This window comes from Ctenopharyngodon idella, chromosome 23 (genome assembly GCF_019924925.1).
Source record: "Ctenopharyngodon idella isolate HZGC_01 chromosome 23, HZGC01, whole genome shotgun sequence".
Lineage (NCBI taxonomy): Eukaryota > Metazoa > Chordata > Actinopteri > Cypriniformes > Xenocyprididae > Ctenopharyngodon > Ctenopharyngodon idella.
In genome coordinates this window covers 20,775,700-20,794,363 of record NC_067242.1, presented here as the reverse complement: position 1 = coordinate 20,794,363, position 18,664 = coordinate 20,775,700, and the positions used below count along the sequence as shown (strand labels likewise).

Here is an 18,664-nt window from a genome sequence, read left to right as displayed (position 1 = left end):
GCCGGGGACACACTTAATGATAGTAAGGCTGATTATGAATGAAATTTGATACTTACGACCGATCATGCCCAAATGCGCCGAGTCAGAGCCAGTTGCGTTCAGTCAGTGTTTACAGTTGATGTTTAAATTCCGTGTGTAAGTATTTAAATCTGCTTCAGTCGAAGGAAACAGTCTGTGTGTGTTGAGCTCAGTCTTAAAATGTTTTAGCTAGTCATTAAGTGTGTCCCCGGTTTAAGAACGGTTTCTTAATGATGAACTACAGTCATTTGTTTATGTAGATTCACCACAACCTCCTGTACTTAAACCCACCGATCTGAAAGAAGTGATGGAGGAAACAACAGTCAATCTGAGCTGCTCTGCTGAAGCCCCCTGCCCCAAACAACCTTCTTTAATATACTGGTCCAACATCCCTGGTCCAACATCTGCCCACATTACAACACAGTTACAGGAGAAACCTGATAAAACCCAGTCAGTGTTTTCACACATGACCTTCAAAAAGCTTCATACATGGATCACAGAAGGAACATCTCCTGCACTGCTACATATCCAAGAAATACACTTGATGACTCAGCTGTGGAGACCACCGTGATGCTACAAGTCCTGTGTAAGAGATTTAACTGCTTACTTCTTTTAACATAGCCCTGTTGTGCTTAAATGCACAAAGTGCTGCTTAAACAGAATTTGGTGTTTAGTCCATCAAATGACATGAACTACACTTGGTACAAACGTGGATATGAGTAGCCTATAGCTCGGGGAAAGATAATTACCTTCAATGCAACTCAAAAGAATGCATCATGGTATTCCTGCACTGCACAGAATCAACATGGAAAACAGTCATCAGTAGAGATCCAACTCACAGTTGAAGGTGAGTTTACACAGTCTAAATGTCGAGAACAAGATCATTTACAGATCTAAAGCAATAAAGATCATTTGAAATGCAACATTTTGTCCAGTTACAGACATTTCACAGGACATGGGACAAGATGGACTTTCTGTACCTCTGATTGCTGATTGTGTGGGAGGAATTGTGGCAGTGCTCACTCTCTCTGCTCTTGGTTTTTGTACAAGGTAAAATTAGTTGTATTCACTTTCATTGTGAATTAAACATTAGTTGTATTCCTCTTATAGCAGATGCCATTTTGAAACATCCTGTTTTAAGATGTACTCAGCATTGAGCTTGTATTAGTTTAAGCATTAGCCACAGTTAAAAACTGTTTTGCTAGTGTTTGACTGTGCATGTAACGTATTAATACTACATTATTCTTAATTTCTTCTCACCTACTAGAACATAGAGAATTGTTTCCATTTGTAAAAATATAGTGGATTTGTGTCCGTTTAAATGTTTAAATTATTTTGTTAATTTTCAAGTGTAATATTCAACGTCAATATTGAGGTAAATGTGAAGATGTGATTTATAACCATCAAACATATGGTATTTTTAATAACCATTTTTCTGCTCATCAGATATGAGAGGTGACGTTTTTAAATGTATTAAGAATCCCACATTGTTTTGCAACATATTTCTGCTGTCATTGCCAATTTAGACTTGATCCATTTGAATATAATTATGTGGCATTTAGGCCACTGCATAAATAAAAATGTGCCAACGTCGACCAACAGCTGCAGACACATGGGGCCCAATTCGCGGCTTGTCACAAATGATTTTTTGTCCAAAAAATCCTTTTATATAGACAGAGCGCATTTAGGCCACGCCCACACCGGTAAAGCGTAATCCAACCCTCTCCATTGACTTTGTATTGAATAAGGCTGCCTACTTTCATTTCTTCTAACAAAAGACAGAACAATGCCTAAAAGCTGCTGTGTGACAGGGTGTACAGCAAACAAGCTAAAAATCCCAGAACTAAGTTTTTATAAGCTACCGAACCGTAAAAGCCAGCCTTTAAGGAGACAAAAGTGGATACAGGCAATATGACATGAAGCATCCCCTTACAAAAAAGAAGTTTATTCAAGTGTGCTATTAGTATATTTGTTTTAAACTAAAAATAAGAAAGTTTCAGTCTACTTTTTATATACTTCTCAGAAATATACTTTATGTACTTCTGAGAAATACTTAAAATTGCACTTAAGTATACTTGACTTATGCTGACAGAAAATAGTATATTTGGCCTATACTTGGACTCAGTCTTTTGATCGAGATATACTTAGAAAGTATATTTATAAAAGTATAGTAAAAAAGTACATCCTTTGAAAATATTGATTTATAAAGAAAACAGATATATTCCTAATTCTGAGTATCTGAATTTTTGTGTAGGCTAGTCCACTGGTAGTGTACATAGGAATTTAATTCAAATTTACTTCACTCTTTCCTTGCCATTGTCTGAATTTTCAGGCTATACGGTAGGGGGTGCTGTTACGCATCTTCTGAAAGAGTACAGAATCTCCGGATCAAAATGCAGGAGAAGAAGAAGCTGATACAAGCAATATAAGATTACTCATGCAAATGCAAAATAAAGCGACCATCAAACATTAAACAGCATATTAATCAAAACTGCCAAACGTTACTGAATGAGGACTAGGAAGCTTTGGGGGTGTTTATGGACTCAATCTACTCCACCTGTGTTGGGTCATCGTTCTGAATCCCATCCAGTCATAGTCTTTGACAAAAATGCAATTTTCTCAGCTTTTTGTTTAAAATGTTTCCTTTTTTTTATTTTTTTTTATGAAACTTAACCACATTTAAGTGTTGATAAAAAAAGGATTCATGAAGCTAGAATAAAATGTTTTTAAAATGGAAAGAATTAAAGTACAGTTAAAGGTATATTTCAAGTATAAAAAAATAATGCCTAAATAGGAACATAGTAGTATATTTAAAGTTCAAAAAATATATATAAAAAGTAAACTACCTGTATAAGTGTGATGTTATGTTCACTTAAAGAAAACTTACAAGTATACTTGCACTAAACTAGTAGTTTACTGAGAATATACACTATATTGCCAAAAGTATTGGGACACCCCTCCAATTCATTGAATTCAGGTGTTCCAATCACTTCCTTGGCCACAAGTGTATAAAATCAAGCACCTAGGCATGCAGACTGCTTCTACAAACATTTGTGAAAGAATGGGTCGCTCTCAGCAGCTCAGTGAATTCAAGCGGGTACCATGATAGGTTCCTACCTGTGCAATAAGTCCATTTGTGAAATTTCCTCACTATTAAATATTCCATGGTCAACTGTTAGTGGTATCATAACAAAGTGGATGCAATTGGGAACAACAGCAACTCAGCCACGAAGTGGTAGGCCACGTAAAATCACAGAGAGGGGGCAGCGCATGCTGAGGCGCACAGTGCGCAGAAGTCGCCAACTTTCTGCAGAGTCAATAGCTACAGACCTCCAAACTTCATGTGGCCTTCAGATTAGCTCAAGAACATTGTGTGTAGAGAGCTTCATGGAATGGGTTTCCATGGCCGAGCAGCTGCATCCAAGCCTTAAATCACCAAAGCATTGGATGCAGTGGTGTAAAGCACACTGCCACTGGACTCTAGAGCAGTGGAGACGTGTTCTCTGGAGTGACAAATCATGCTTCTCTGTCTGGCAATCCGATGGACGAGTCTGGGTTTGGCGTTGCCAGGAGAACGGTACTTGCCTGACTGCATTGTGCCAAGTGTAAAGTTTGGTGGAGGGGGGATTATGGTGTGGGGTTGTTTTTCAGGGGTTGGGCATGGCCCCTTAGTTCCAGTGAAAGAAACTCTTAATGCTTCAGCATACCAAGACATTTTAGACAATTTCATACTCCCAACTTTGTGGGAACAGTTTGGGGATGGCCCCTTCCTGTTCCAACATGACTGCGCACCAGTGCACAAAGCAAGGTCCATAGAGACATAGATGAGCAAGTTTGGTGTGGAGGAACATGACTGGCCTGCACAGAGTCCTGACCTCAACCCGACAAAACACCTTTGGGATGAATTAGAGCGGAGACTGCGAGCCAGGCCTTCTCGCCAACATCACTGCCTGACCTCACAAATACGCTTCTAAAAGAATGGTCAAAAATTCCCATAATCACACTCCTAAACCTTGTGGAAAGCCTTCCCAGAGGAGTTGAGACTGTTATAGCTGCAAAGGGTGGGCCAACTCCATATTAAACCCTACGGATTAAGAATGGGATGTCATTAAAGTTCATGTGCACATAAAGGCAGGTGTCCCAAAACTTTTGGCAATATAGTGTATTTGTGTACTTTCATATGCTAAAAATGTATGTAATGTAAAATAGTAAACTACTAGTATACTTATAAATTCACTTGTAGTACAGATGCAGTACAAATGAGAAACGCAGCTGTGAACTAGTTGTGTACTTAAAGTTTGCTACTGTTACACTTATAGTATACTTAAACGTATACTTCAATTGGGCCAATTTAGTCCCAAGCGGTATTAAAATAGTACACTTACAAGTTTACTACTAGTACATTGATACTAGTATACTTACTACATAAAGTATACTTAAAAAATATACTTGAACATTACTTAAGTATACTTGATAAAATGAACTTGAAGTATACTTCTTTTTCGTAAGGGTCAGCAGGAAGAATGGGTAAATTATGGGTAAATTTTCGTTTCTCAATATATCTCCTCCTCTCAGGTTCACATAATTCTGGGTACACACTAAAAGATTTTTTAAAACTTGAGAGACCACAAACATGAGGACAAAAAAAAAAATCCTAGATTTAACCGTTTTACTCCTATAATGTGTGGTGTGCGTGATGTGACAAAGACAGCGCACCACACACAAACAGATTTTAAACCAGAGTCCCGACTGTGAACACGGGAAATATCACAAATTCTCTCGAGACTTCAGAGTAAACATCACGGACGATAGGCAGGAAGAAATTGCATTGATGGTGTTTGGAATGATTTTGGTATGTTTTACAGGACACGTTGTATAAATACTTGTGCTGTTGCCACAAATCGACAAGCTGATCCTCCATCTCTGCTGTCCAAATCCATTTAACTTTGTGCTGAGCCATGACTGCATTTGTTATGCTTCTGTCAGCTCGCTTTCTGATTGGATATTGTTTCGTTTCACGTGATAGTCTCCAAGCGTGCACGCGTTTGTCCTCGGGGTTCCCCCCACACATCAGGATTTCTGATCATAAATATTCAACGTGTTGAATATTTATGATTCGAGATTGGGGCGCCTCCGACGTTCTTCCGAGCAGATTCAGTCACTCTTAACCACTGGTGTCAAAAGTATTCTCATTCATTACTCAGGTAGAAGTATAGATACTAGGGTTTAAAAAGACTTCTGTAGAAGTTGAAGTATCAACTCAAGCTTTTTACTCAAGTAAAAGTGTAAAAGTACTGGTTTCAAAACTACTTAAAGTGTAAAAGTAATGTAAGGGAAAAAAATGCCATTAAGGACAAAAGCTTAGGCCGCGCCACAGGGGCCTATTGTGCACTACCCCACCTCCTCAAAAAAACATTTTTCTAAAGGCCATAATGACTATAATGTTATATTAAAATGTTATTGTTGAAAAATTTGGGATGCACTAGGCTACCTGTTTCTACCAACCTCCTCGCTGGTGCTTGGTTGGGACATTTCGCTCGAGTTCTCTTCTTGAGTCTCTGCCGCAGACATCTTCATACTTGGCTACATACGTCTGCTATGTCCAGTGTTGGGGGTAACGAGTTACAAAGTTAGTATAGCCTACCTATCACAACTTTGTCAATCGCAAACGCTAATTTATTCAAACGTCTCTCTACCGAACTACCTACTGTAGCTTAATTTGCGGAGGACGAAGAGAAAGCACCCTTTTTCATAAATGAGCCAGTAGTGGAGAAATAATAACTTTTAAGAAATAATATTTTTTGAGTAACGACCCCAACACTGGCTATGCCCGTCACACTTGCTGGAGTGTGACGTGATTTGTGCGATGGATCGTGTACAAACCAATAGGGTGTCGGAATGGTATATGTTTATACTTCTCATCCAACCACAATCAAATTCACTCTATCCGGATGGCGCGATTTATCTGGATAGGTTTTTTTTTCTTTCTTTTTTTTTTTTTTTTTTTGAACGATGACAAGCCGGAATGAAAACAAGCCGAAATACAATAGGAGTAACGAGGCTATTTTTAAAATGTAAGGAGTAGAAAGTACAGATAATTGTGTGAAAATGTAAGGAGTAGAAGTAAAAAGTCGGCTGAAAAATGATTACTCCAGTAAAGTATAGATACCCAAAATTTCTATGTAAGTAAGGTAACGAAGTATTTGTACTTCGTTACTTGACACCTCTGCTCTTAACACACCTCACACCACAGGAAAATCTGATAAGATAATCTGTAGAACCATCAAGATAACCAGGACATTACCTAGGATTGTCGAAAGGGGAAAAATCGGCCCAAATCAGCTCGATTATCTTGTGGTGTGTACTCAGCATAAGGGTGGTGAAATAATCCTTTGACATGGCTAAAAATAATAAATGGTTTTTAAAAAAAAAAAAAAACGCTCCCAGTGGGAATATAACACATTGCACTCTCTCTCAATTGCTTGTATCCACTTTTGTGTCTGTAAACACTCGTTTTTTTGGGTCGACAGCTTATAAAAACGTCATTTTTTTTTTTACCTTGTTTGCTGTACACCCTGTCATACAGCAGCCTTTATACATTGTTCTGTTTTTTGTTATAAGTGAGAAATGACAAGGAGCTGCTTCCAAGTGGGCGTGGTTTTCAGATTATGACGCGTGTCACTCTCTCTATTGTGTGATGTCATTACGATTATTTAACTGCTCCCAATCGAGACAGAGCATCCCCGATCTCAAATTGTAAATATCAAGCATGTTTGATATTTACGACTATTGATCGGGCTGCCTCTGACGTGATACCCACGAAAGCAAATGAGAGCAAGCAAGCGTCACCTACTGGATGTTGCGTGCTTCTTTCGCTGAAACTGGGCAGCCACAAACATGCCACAAAAATGGAGTTTTGAGAAGGAAGTTCACCCATATTCTTTTTTTTTTTTCCTATTTTGTTTTTCACTGTAAAGCAGAATGCATGGCAGGAGAGCCAGCTGACAACGTCAATTGTTCTCCATTTGTATTTCTTCTCAAGTCACGTTTGGCCTGGAACACACTAGACAATTTTCAAATCCTAACTGATATTAAAACTGTGGGAGACCACAGACATAATGACAGTTTTAACCAATTTTTAGCATTATAATCCTCTGAACGCACACACTAGATGATTCGGCCGGACTGCAAGACTGCACACCTGTTGATTGCAGTAACGATTTCAGAGTGAGATGAGATCTCACGGATACTCACAAGATCAAGCGTGACTTGAGAGGATAAACAAATGGAGAACATTCGACATTGTCATAAGGTTCTCCTGCCACGCATTCTGCTTTACAGTGAAAAATTAAATAGAAAAAATTATATGGTTGATCTTCTTTGTCAATACTCCACTTTCGTGGCATGTTTGTGGCTGCCAAGTTTCAGCTAAAGAAGCCTGCAACATCCAGTAGGTGAAGCTTGCTCGCTCTCATTGGCTATCACGGGTATCACGTCAAAGGCAGCCCGATCAATAGTCGTAAATATCAAGATTTGAGATCGGAGACCTCTTGAATCGGGCCGGTCACAATTAAGCTCATTGGCGATTTAAAACGTTATCAACCAACGTGATGGCAAATAGGCTTTCCAACTAATGTAAATCAGTGTTTACATAGTATAGTATAATAGTAGTGAATTTATCTCTCACACACGTCCCGCCAAATCACATCTACTGTCCTGCAACAAAACAATAACCAGGTGGTCACCCACTTGTTAGCAACCGCTTTTTACAAGGCAAGTTAAAACTTCATTAAAAAAAATCACAAGAAGGTATTATTGATGTGCTTTATATCGTAGTGAAAAACATATCTTGAAATATCTTGAGCTTGTGTTAACCACAGACTTTATTTTAGGCATTTAACCAAAAACACACAGACTTCAGGAAGTTGGAACAGGAAGTGCTAAATTGTGAACTCATTTCCGTGTTTTGGCCCACAAAAATATGTCATACCTGCACCACATATGCAGACATAACGACAGCAGGGATCACTTGTATTACATTAAATAAATAAACACTTACTTTTGTTGAAATACATAATACATAGACAGTTTTGACAGTATTTTTTTTTAAAGTATATTGTTGTCAATGCTGCCTCGCGACTTTTATAAATGAATTTGTTTCACTACTGAACTGCTACATTATATTACTCAGCAAGAAAGTGGTAATGCCGCTGTTTAAGTAATTAAACTCAGTTTTATTGTTAGTAGAGAGATGCTGCACAGACGCAATTCACACACCTCTCTCTCTCAAATTAATATAAATGTTATTATTCAATCAAATAAATGTACTCTTACTTACTACTTTATCTCTGTGTCTGAGATCTAACGAGTCATATAGCTGACGAAAATAACCATAATTTTAACCCTTTTAACCCAAATTTTGACAGTATTGTCAAGTAATCATGGTATAAGAGGGATAATCCAAGGCTAGGTATGCCTTACATGATTTTAATGAACTTCATGTCAGAGGTGGGCTTTGCTTCCAAGTCATGCACTAAAATCGTATAAGGCACACCTAGCTGTGGATTATCCCTTAAAGGCTCTGTGTGTCTTCCTGTAATTACAAGGAGCGGTCAATAGCATATGACATCACATCACTAAAGTCATGTTTAAACAGACTAGCAGAAATGAGACACCTTTAGAAACTTTAGGTTTCAGATCTTTTTTTTTTTTTTTTCGGTCACAAGAATACAATTTTTCAAAACATCATTATTCAGCATTCAGTCTTAAAATAGTGTAATGGTTTGTGGGTTTAAAGGCAGGAAAACACCAAGCCGCCGACGAACTAGTGGCGACGAAAGCAGACTGCGGGGTTGGCTCACGTCGGCAGCGTCTGGGTCTAAAGTTGGCCTGACATGCAATACCGACACTTGACAGCCGATGGCCAATTAGCACGTCCGTTCTGTGTCTGCGTAAAGGCAGGAACACACCAAAATGGCCAGTTTTTGTTCATCGGCCGACTAAGTTTTCTCAATGTGTTCCGCACTGTCGGCTGAAGTTGGATTCGACATGTTGAATCGTTGTTGGAGCTCGTCAGTCAGTCGGGCCATCTGATCATTCTGATTGGCTGTTCAGCTACTGCCACCTGCTGGTACGGAAAGGCATTTCATCTTACGCAGGAGCAGAACGGACGTGCTACTTTGCCGTCGGCTGTTGAGCGTCGGTTTGGTGTGCCAGGGCAACTTTGGACCCAGATGCTGCCGACGTGAGCCAACCCAGCAACCTGCTTTCGTCGCCACTAGTTCGTCGGTGTCGGCTTGGTGTGTTCCTGCCTTCAGATGAAATGCCTTTCCGTACCAGCAGGTGGCAGTAGCTGAACAGCCAATCAGAATAATCAGATGGCCAGACGGACCGACGAGCTCCGACGCCAAATCGGCCAAACATGTCAAATCGGCTGAAAAAAAGCCGACGAGGACCAACTTCAGCCGACGGTGCGGAACACACTGAGAAAACTTAGTCGGCCGACGAACAAAAACTGCCCGACAACCGACCATCGGCTTGGTGTGTTCCTGCCTAAGTGTTGCAGTCTTGTGCACCAGTCACAATGAGCACAGAAGCTCTTCTGTATTCAATAGATGTGTTGTGGTTAGTAAGTTAGTATAATTATGGTTAGTTTTGTTGATGAGCACTGAAAATTTTTTTTTTGCAAAAACAAAGAGTACACAATAAGCAATGAATGAGCGTGCAAATGCTAACATTTATCAATATCAACAAACAAATGTTCATGTATTGCTTTTCCTTGCTTGATATGACCCTATTTCCAATAGTGATGTATTCTGACTAATAAACATTATTATTGTATTTGAGTTTATCTCCATATTTTTGTGTTATGGCTTCCATCCTCTTTGAACAAATAACAGACATTTAAGCACAGAATGAACAAAGGTACATTCATAATATCTCATCCTGTAGTGCTGCTGGGAAATCGTCAAGAGAACATCACATCACTCAGTGTTTAATAGATCTCGCATAAAGGAAGACATCTTCATGAACTTCTGCTTTTCTTTGACTGCACTGCTCTGAGGTAAGGCTCATCTCTTGTGAATTTTGTCTCTTGTGAATTTTTAAAAGTATAAATCAACATTAAGTAAACATTAAGTTCATGACAACACTTATTTCATAAAAGATTTTAACTAGTGATGGGAGAGTCTGCAGTCTGAAGTGACTGTTAACTCTCTTTAAATCTCTTTAGTTAAACACTGTAATAACTCACAAGCTGAAAGTATGATTATTTTTATTTCAGACAGGACCACTTTGGCAAGTTACTTGAGTTTATTGAACACAATTTATCTTTGGCGGTATGGTTCCTTATGGGGGTTCTTGCTCCAAAATTAATTGAACATGCAAGAGCTTTAACATTAACCCCCCGGAACCATCAGCTTGAAAATACATAGACAATTAAGACACTTAGTAATGTCTTTAAAAGCGAACATGGTAATTGTGTAGATATGGCAGTGGGACGTCTATACTGTAGCTTGGTTATGAGGATGAGTGTCTCTTAGCAGTGAGGTCCATGCCAGCCGGGACTTGAAAGCCTTAGTGATCTGAAACAAAAGACGACAACCAGAAGGTGCACAGTAATATGCTCATGCTTATAATGGGGAGTGAGGGAAGGTTACAAGCAGTTTGAGCATACTTACCGAGCAGTAATGTCACATACAGGTGCTGGTCATATAATTAGAATATCGTGAAAAAGTTCATTTTTTTATTGTAAATTATTTTAAAAAATGAAACTTTCATATATTCTAGATTCCCTACATGTAAAGTAAAACATTTCAAAAGTTTTTTTTTTTTTAAATTTGTTGATTAGAGCGTACAGCTAATGAAAGTCCAAAATCCAGTATCTCAAAATATTAGAATATTTACATTTGAGTTTCATTAAATGACCATCCCTACAGTATAAATTCCGGGTATCTTTTGTTCTTTGAAACCACACTAATGGGGAAGACTGCTGACTTGGCAATGGTCCAGGAGACAATCATTGACACCCTCCACAAAGAGAGTAAGTCACAGAAGGTCATTACTGAATGGGGTGGCTGTTTACAGAGTGAAATATCAAAGCATATTAAATGCAAAGTTGACTGGAAGGAAGAAATTGGGTAGGCAAAGGTGCACAAGCAACAGGGATGACCGCAAGCTTGAGAATACTGTCAAGTAAAGCCGATTCAAACACTTGGGAGAGCTTCACAATGAGTAGAATGAAGCCGGAGTCAGCGCACCAAGAGTCACCACACTTAGACATCTTCAGGAAAAGGACTACCAAGCCACTTCTGAACCAGAGACAACGTCAGAAGCATCTTACCTGGGCTAAGGAGAAAAAGAACTGGACAGTGAACAGTGGTCGAAAGTCCTCTTTTCAGATAAAAGTAAATTTTGCATTTCATGTTGAAATCATGGTCCCAGAGTCTGAAGGAAGACCGGAGAGGCACAGAATCCAAGCTGCTTGAAGTCTAGTGTGAAGTTTCTGAAGTCAATAATGATTTGGGGGGGCCGTGACGTCTGCTGGTGTTGGTCCATTGTGTTTTATCAAGTGCAAAGTCAATGCAGCCATCTTCCAGGAGATTTTGGAGCACTTTATGCTTCCATCTGCTGACAAGCTTTATGGAGATGCTGATTTCCTTTTCCAGCAGGACTTTAGCACCTGCCCACAGTGCAAAAACCACTTCCAAGTGGTTTGCTGACCATGATATTACTGTGCTTTATTGGCCAGCCAATATGCCTGACCTGAATCTATGGGATATTTTCAAGAGAAAGATGAGAAACAGTCGATCCAACAATATACAGATGATCTGAAGGCTCAATAGTGCCTCAGCAGTGCCACAGGCTGATCACTTCCATGCCACACTTCACTGATGCAGTAATTTGTGCTAGGAGCAAGTCATTTGCTGTAATATGTCCTGCCGATCAAGTATTGAGTGCACAAAAGAACATACTTTAAAATACTTGAACTTTACTGTTTTGCAAATCCATTTTTTGATTGATCTTAGGAAATATTCTAATATTTTGAAATACTGGATTTTGGACTTTCATGAGCTGTATGCTCTAATCATCAAAATTTAAAAAAAAAAAACTTTTGAAATGTTTTACTTTACATGTAGGGAATCTAGAATATATGAAAGTTTCATTTTTAAAAATAATTTATAATAAAAAAATGAACTTTTTGTTGATATTCTAATTATATGACCAGCACCTGTATATATGTCCCGTGTCTAATAGGAGAATGGTAGTGATTGGAGCGATTTGACAGCTGACCGCATCAGCTGGTCGCAGCACTATGCCTACGTGGTCTGACTAAACTAACGCTGCGCTCGATTATTATTATTATTTTTTTTTTATTTTTTTTTTTTTGGCACACAAGTATATTTAGTTTATTTCCTGTGTTTATGTCAGAGCTCCAGTGATGTCTGTGTTCCAGATCATGTCCTTCTTCATCATCATCATCAGCTCTGTGTTTCTGCATACTCACTCAGGTTGGTCCATATTACACTGTTTATATTTTTATTTATTTTTAAATAATCACATTTACCAGCAGAACCACAACTGATATGACAACACAAGAGGAAGATTAGTGTGCAGACATGTGATTGCAAAGGACAAGAAAATGTATTCCTCAGATAAAGCTATCATAAGGCTTCAGAAGACTTTAAATACAGGGCACAAGTCATATTTAAGTCATCGTTACTCTTATAGTGTTTTTTTTAATCCATTTTGAAGTTTTACTTCCCTATATATGTCAGTGTACACTTTAGTTGTATGCAAGAGCAGTATGAGAAAAAATCATTAACATATTTATTTTAAGAAAAGTAGTCAGGCAGGTTTGGAAGAACATGAGGATTTGTAACAGAGGGTGAGATTTTTCTGAATTTTGATATTTGGGTGAACTGTGCCTTTACCTCTCTTTAAGTCATAATGCACTAATGTGTTTTTAAGTTCCAGCTGATGATATCTACTCTGCCGTGATGCCTCAGACAGTAACAGCTCTGACAGGCTCTTGTGTGCAGATTCCTTGCACATTCAACATCTCTAATTTTAAGGACAAATGTAACAAGGCAAAATCTATTAATGGGATCTGGCTAAAAAATAAATTACAGTTTGCTGACACAGACAGTTTAATAGTTTTTAATAGCAGTAAAAACGTCATTAGAGGATTCAGTGACATACAGATGACTGGAAATCTCAGTGAGAGGAACTGCACAACTGTCTTCTATAACCTCATGAAGAATCATTCAGATCTCTACTACTTCAGACTGGAAATGGAGCCAGATGTGTTCAAAGCAACATTTAACCCAAATCAACCTGATTCAAGAAAGACTGTGAAGATCACTGTCATAGGTAAATCTCATCTCCACTGTCTTTAACATACAGGTTCTTATGCTTTCCTTTACTTGTAAGTCACCTGATAAATTTAATAATACATTTAAATGTAAATATTATTCTCATAATTAACTAATATCACTAAGAACAGTTTCTTAATGATGAACTACAATCATTTATTTCTGTAGACTCACCACAACCTCCTGAACTTAAACCCAATTGTTCACGCTATGTGATGGAGAACACAACAGTCAATCTGATCTGCTCTGCTGAAGCCCCCTGCCCCAAACAACCTCCGACAATATCCTGGTCCAACATCCCTGAATCTGCCAACATTACAACACAGTTACAGGAGAAACCCGATAAAACCCAGTCAGTGTTTTCAAACATGACTTTCAAAGCTTCATACATGGATCACAGAAGGAACATCTCCTGCATTGCTACATATCCAAGAAATACATCTAATTACTCAATGCTACAAGTCCTGTGTAAGAGATTTGACTGCTTACTTCTTTTAACATAGCCCTGTTGCGCTTAAATGCACAAAGTGCTGCTTAAACAGAATTTGGTGTTTAGCTACCCAGAAATGTCTAATGCACAGGTGATTTACTGCTTTCCCTATTTATGTGCTTGTGTTTCTGTCAAAGTTCCTCCAAAAGAAACTCACATCACCATCAATCCATCTGCTTCAGTTTCTGTTGGCACTAATGTGACTTTGACCTGCAGAAGCAAAGCCAGTCCATCAAATGACATGAACTACACCTGGTACAAACGTGGACAGGAGACGCCAATAGCTTGGGGAAAGAGGAATAGTTTCATTGTAACTAACAATAAAACAGGATTTTACTTCTGCACTGCACAGAATAAACATGGAAACCAATCATCAGCAGAGATCCAGCTCACAGTTGAAGGTGAGTTTACACAGTCTAAATGTAGAGAACAAGGTCATTGACATTTACAGATCTAAAGCAATTAAGATCATTTGAAATGCAACATTCTGTCCAGTTACAGACATTTCACAAGACATGGGACAAGATGGACACTCTATGCTTATAATTGGTTGTGTGGGAGGAATCGTGGCAGCGCTCATGCTCTCTGCTCTTGGTTTTTGTACAAGGTAAATTTAGCTACACTTTCAGTTTTTTAATCATCGCTGAGGTCATTTTGAAACAGACCATTTTAAGATGTATTTAGCATTGTGCATGTGTTAGTTTAAGCCTCAGCCACAGTTAGAACATATGAGATTTGGTAGTGTTTGACTTCATACAGTGATCAGATCAGCTTTTACAAAGCACTTCAGTCATTCACAGTCAAGTCAAGTTTTCAGTTTAATTATTTATTTCCTCTCACAGGACCAGGACAAAGACACACAGGGGAGACAATGTTGGAGAAAAATATTCCTTAAATCAGGTTTGTGAACTTCCTCAAACACCAGTCATTTCACACCACTGCTCGAACAACCACAAAGTTTTTATATAGATCATTGTCATTGCTAAAGGAAGGACTCTCAATTCTGGTCCTGCACATTTTGTATGTCTCTCTTAATAATAACTTTCTAATATACATCTAAATGAACCAAATTATATTAATTTTCATATTAAACATCACATCTGACATGTATCACTCAATTTAGCATTTAAAATATGACCATTTATGTTATACATCCAAGTACATTTTAAATATTATATACACATGTATGGTCATTTATATTACCAAAGCTTTACCTTTTAAAAATGCCGTAAGATATATATATACGGCACAAACTGATTGGTCTCTGCAGATTGTGCAGCCAATGAGCTTGCTTGCTCAACATTTAAATAGTCTTGTTTGCACCTTATTTTGCAGTGTGGAAGTAAGATATTTTCTGTGAATGTGCAAGACTTCTGATTCATAAATAACTAGAAGAATAGCAAAGTGCAGTAAACGGTAACTTTGTTATTCTTATTATTAAGACAATACATTAAAATAATATGGTAAGAAATACCAGTTTGCAGTGTCAAGCAGCAAAATGATCTGTTTTGTACAGCTAAAAATAACTGGATGACACAGGAAGCCAGACATATTCAGTTTACAAACGGCCATGCCTGCTCTTATGTTTAAAATAAGGTGGGTAGTGTTCGCTGTAAGCTGGTCCTTTAGCACAGTCCCTCTGAAACCCTCTACCTCCCACAGCTCTGCCTGTCTAGATCTGCTAGGGGACTTATGTAGGTCTATTCATGCAGCAAGAGCATGTCTATGTATCTATTTGCAGTAGCAAGTCCATTCATACTCAGCAGCAGAAGCAGCATGCTTAGCAGATCTAGTCAGCTAAGACCAATTACATTAACTGTCATATCCATTAACTATTCCTAGAGTTATCATGATTGAAATGCTCCGTAAAATAAATATTTGTTTGTTTGTTTGTTTGTAATTTTTAGGATGAAACTATAGACAGGCATTCCACATATGCTACTGTCATCATGACCAACCAGGACAACAAGATCTCTGATGATTATAGTATGTGTGAGCGTAAGACTAAGACTGACCATGATAAAGTGAAAGACTCAACGAATGAAGACGACAATGAAAAAGGTTCAGATGTACTATATGCTCAGGTCCATGTGTTACAAAAAAACCCAAAAGCCATCAGTGTTGTGACTGAGGTCATTTATTTTCAGGTGAAAAAATAATTTTTTACATCTCGCAGCAAAAAAAATAGTCTATTAATGAAAAACAATCCTAAGCAGCTACTTGAGGACAATTACAAAAATGAGGCAAAACAATTGTCTGATATTGCTTGCATTCAAATTTACATTAGAAATGCTTGTGTTCCAGTAACACTCTGAAATTACTTGTACGTTATATTTCTGTATGCTTGTATTGTTTGTATATTGCTCTATACATTTTCAGCTGTTTATTTTCTGATGAATAATGAATCTGTTTTATTAAAAACAGTGAGTGATGGCATTTCTTTGTTTTCATTTTGTTGAATAATAAAAAGTTACACAAAAATGTAAGAACTTTTTGTCAGTAACACAAATTTTTGTTACTTTGTTGAAAAAAAAAAAATGTACATGTAACATTTTAACTATTAAAATGTCTCTACAATATTCCAGAATGAATAATTAAATGGTGGTACTGCTTTTTGGTGATTGATTCATACATTTGTATAGCTGAACGAGGTTTGGCTAGGAAACTAGTCATTACCTTATCACAATTGTGAAATGAATTTAAGTGACAGACAGGCACGTGCACAGGTAGGGCTCAACCTGTGCAGAGCACATGCCCTTTTTGTCCTTACACTCCGAAGTGCCCTTTTTTTGGAGGTGTTTTATGTTATTTATTTATTTTCTTCAATAAATCAATGCTATTGGTCACCCTTTACGTCTGTCTGTCGATTTACAAATATATTTAGCCAGTTAAAGGTATTAAAAAGAGCTTGTGACAAAATCTTTTTGGATCTGCTCAAACTGTCAGTCAAACCTCTTAACTCCGCCCCCTCAGTGCAGCGAACTGAAGTTCCACAGCAGAGCAGCTGAACGTCTTTTTCAGTTTCAGCACATGCCCCTCAAAAGGTCTGTGCATGGCCCTGGTGACAGATAATGTATTTAAAGTTTAGACAAAAGCTGTACTGTGAGGTTTATAGGTGTGGATTTGTGTGGATGGTGTGAGCAGAGGCAGATCTACCAGGGCGGCACAGGGTGGCAAGTGCCACCCTAAGAAAAAGCATTGCCACTCCAGATTTATAAAATATAAATGTACACAGTGTTTTCTGTATCACATTTTAGTAATTGTGCTTTAAATATAAATCTAAAAATACTGTGAAGAAAAAAAAATGGCAAGAAAAAATGCTGCTTGCTCTGTGTAGTTAACATCATCAACAGATATGACTCTTATGAACTAGTTCTGGAGAGTCAAAAACACAACACAATCAATGTATCCCAATTTATAAACAAATGGACTGTTTGGCCATTATGTATAGTATTTTCCACAATGCTTCTCATCATTTATTTTGACCTGAGCTTGTACCTTAAAATATTTGTGGCGCACAAATTCTCTGACTGCTCACTCCACTGTCATCATGGATACCCAGGTGAGGAAAAAAAAAGTACACTTCCATAATGTACTTAAAGTGCTCTGTTTTCACACACTAATTTTGTACTTAATATACTAAAAAATTCTTCTTCAGTACTTAAGATAATCTTAAGAACATCTAAGTGTACTGTGCTATTTTGAGACACCATGAATATGAACTAATATTTCTTTCACCTTGAGCAAAGTAGTTCACAATTACCTTAAAAAAAAAAAATACTTCTTACAAAACACAAAACGAATAATTCTGGTCTTTGATGCTATCTGCTCAATAACAGTTGTTTACTATGAAGTACGGCGATGCTCACTTCACTGACCAGATCTGTGTATCACTGCGCAACACTCTTAGCAACCACCCTTTGCAAAATAATCATGTTTTTATTTGAATATTGTTATTATTGTTGAGTATATGTTTTTCAAAAGCTGTAGGTGTAAGATGTATTTCATCAAAATCACCTGTTTATTTATAATTTAATGAAGTATGAGTGACCCCTGCTGGTTGTTATCTCTGTTAAAGAGTGTGTGGGGAAGCCCACAGTTGCCAAAGTGCTGAACCTTTATTATTTGATGCTTTAACACAAACTTGCTGTTCTGCAAAAAAAAAAAAAAAAAAAACACATAAAAACCCCAGAGAGATGAATGTGTGCGAGCAAGTATGATATATTGTATTTAAAACACATCTTACAGTTCGTAGTTTGTTTTACTTAGCTCCATCAGATGAGGCATGTTACCCGAACAGTCTGTTGCTGTTTACAGTCAAGGACTATATATTATTTCTTTATGGGAAGGTGATATTTAATTATTTTTATAAATAAAAAGTAAAGCATATTAATATTACTCAAAAAAATGACTCAAAAAGTAACATGTTAATACTTATTTTTACCTTGCATGTATAACTCAGGAAATCACTTCACTGATTTGTACATAATGTATTTGTATATGTCAAATTTGTGCTGCAGGTCTCTTCTTGGCCACTAATAAGTTAATGATCTGATGATGTGAAATACCACAACTTTCGCATTTAAATTCAATTTCACTCTTGTAGTATTTCATTGTATTTCAAGACAGGGCGGACCCATGATTGCTTTCTGTGTTGGAGGAGTTTGTGCTTCTGTTTTAGTATTAGGTAAATTTAGCCTTGCTTTAATTGTATAATGGTGTAGGTCTGGGGGTTTTGCAGCACAGTAGCTACAGAAAAATAAGCACAGAAGTCTCTCTGTCA

The 18,664-nt window shown here is 37.7% G+C and overlaps 2 long non-coding RNA genes across 2 annotated transcripts; both read left to right on the top strand.

Annotated features, from left to right (window-relative positions):
- Positions 1 to 573: 573 nt before the first annotated feature.
- Positions 574 to 16,827, top strand: LOC127506396 (uncharacterized). Its single transcript, XR_007927969.1, has 5 exons — positions 574 to 604; positions 14,019 to 14,282; positions 14,377 to 14,488; positions 14,724 to 14,781; positions 15,789 to 16,827. It is a non-coding gene; the product is annotated as an uncharacterized LOC127506396 (long non-coding RNA).
- LOC127506398 (uncharacterized) lies at positions 952 to 13,749 on the top strand. Its single transcript, XR_007927970.1, has 5 exons — positions 952 to 1,068; positions 9,970 to 10,081; positions 12,448 to 12,527; positions 12,994 to 13,389; positions 13,560 to 13,749. It is a non-coding gene; the product is annotated as an uncharacterized LOC127506398 (long non-coding RNA).
- Positions 16,828 to 18,664: the final 1,837 nt, after the last annotated feature.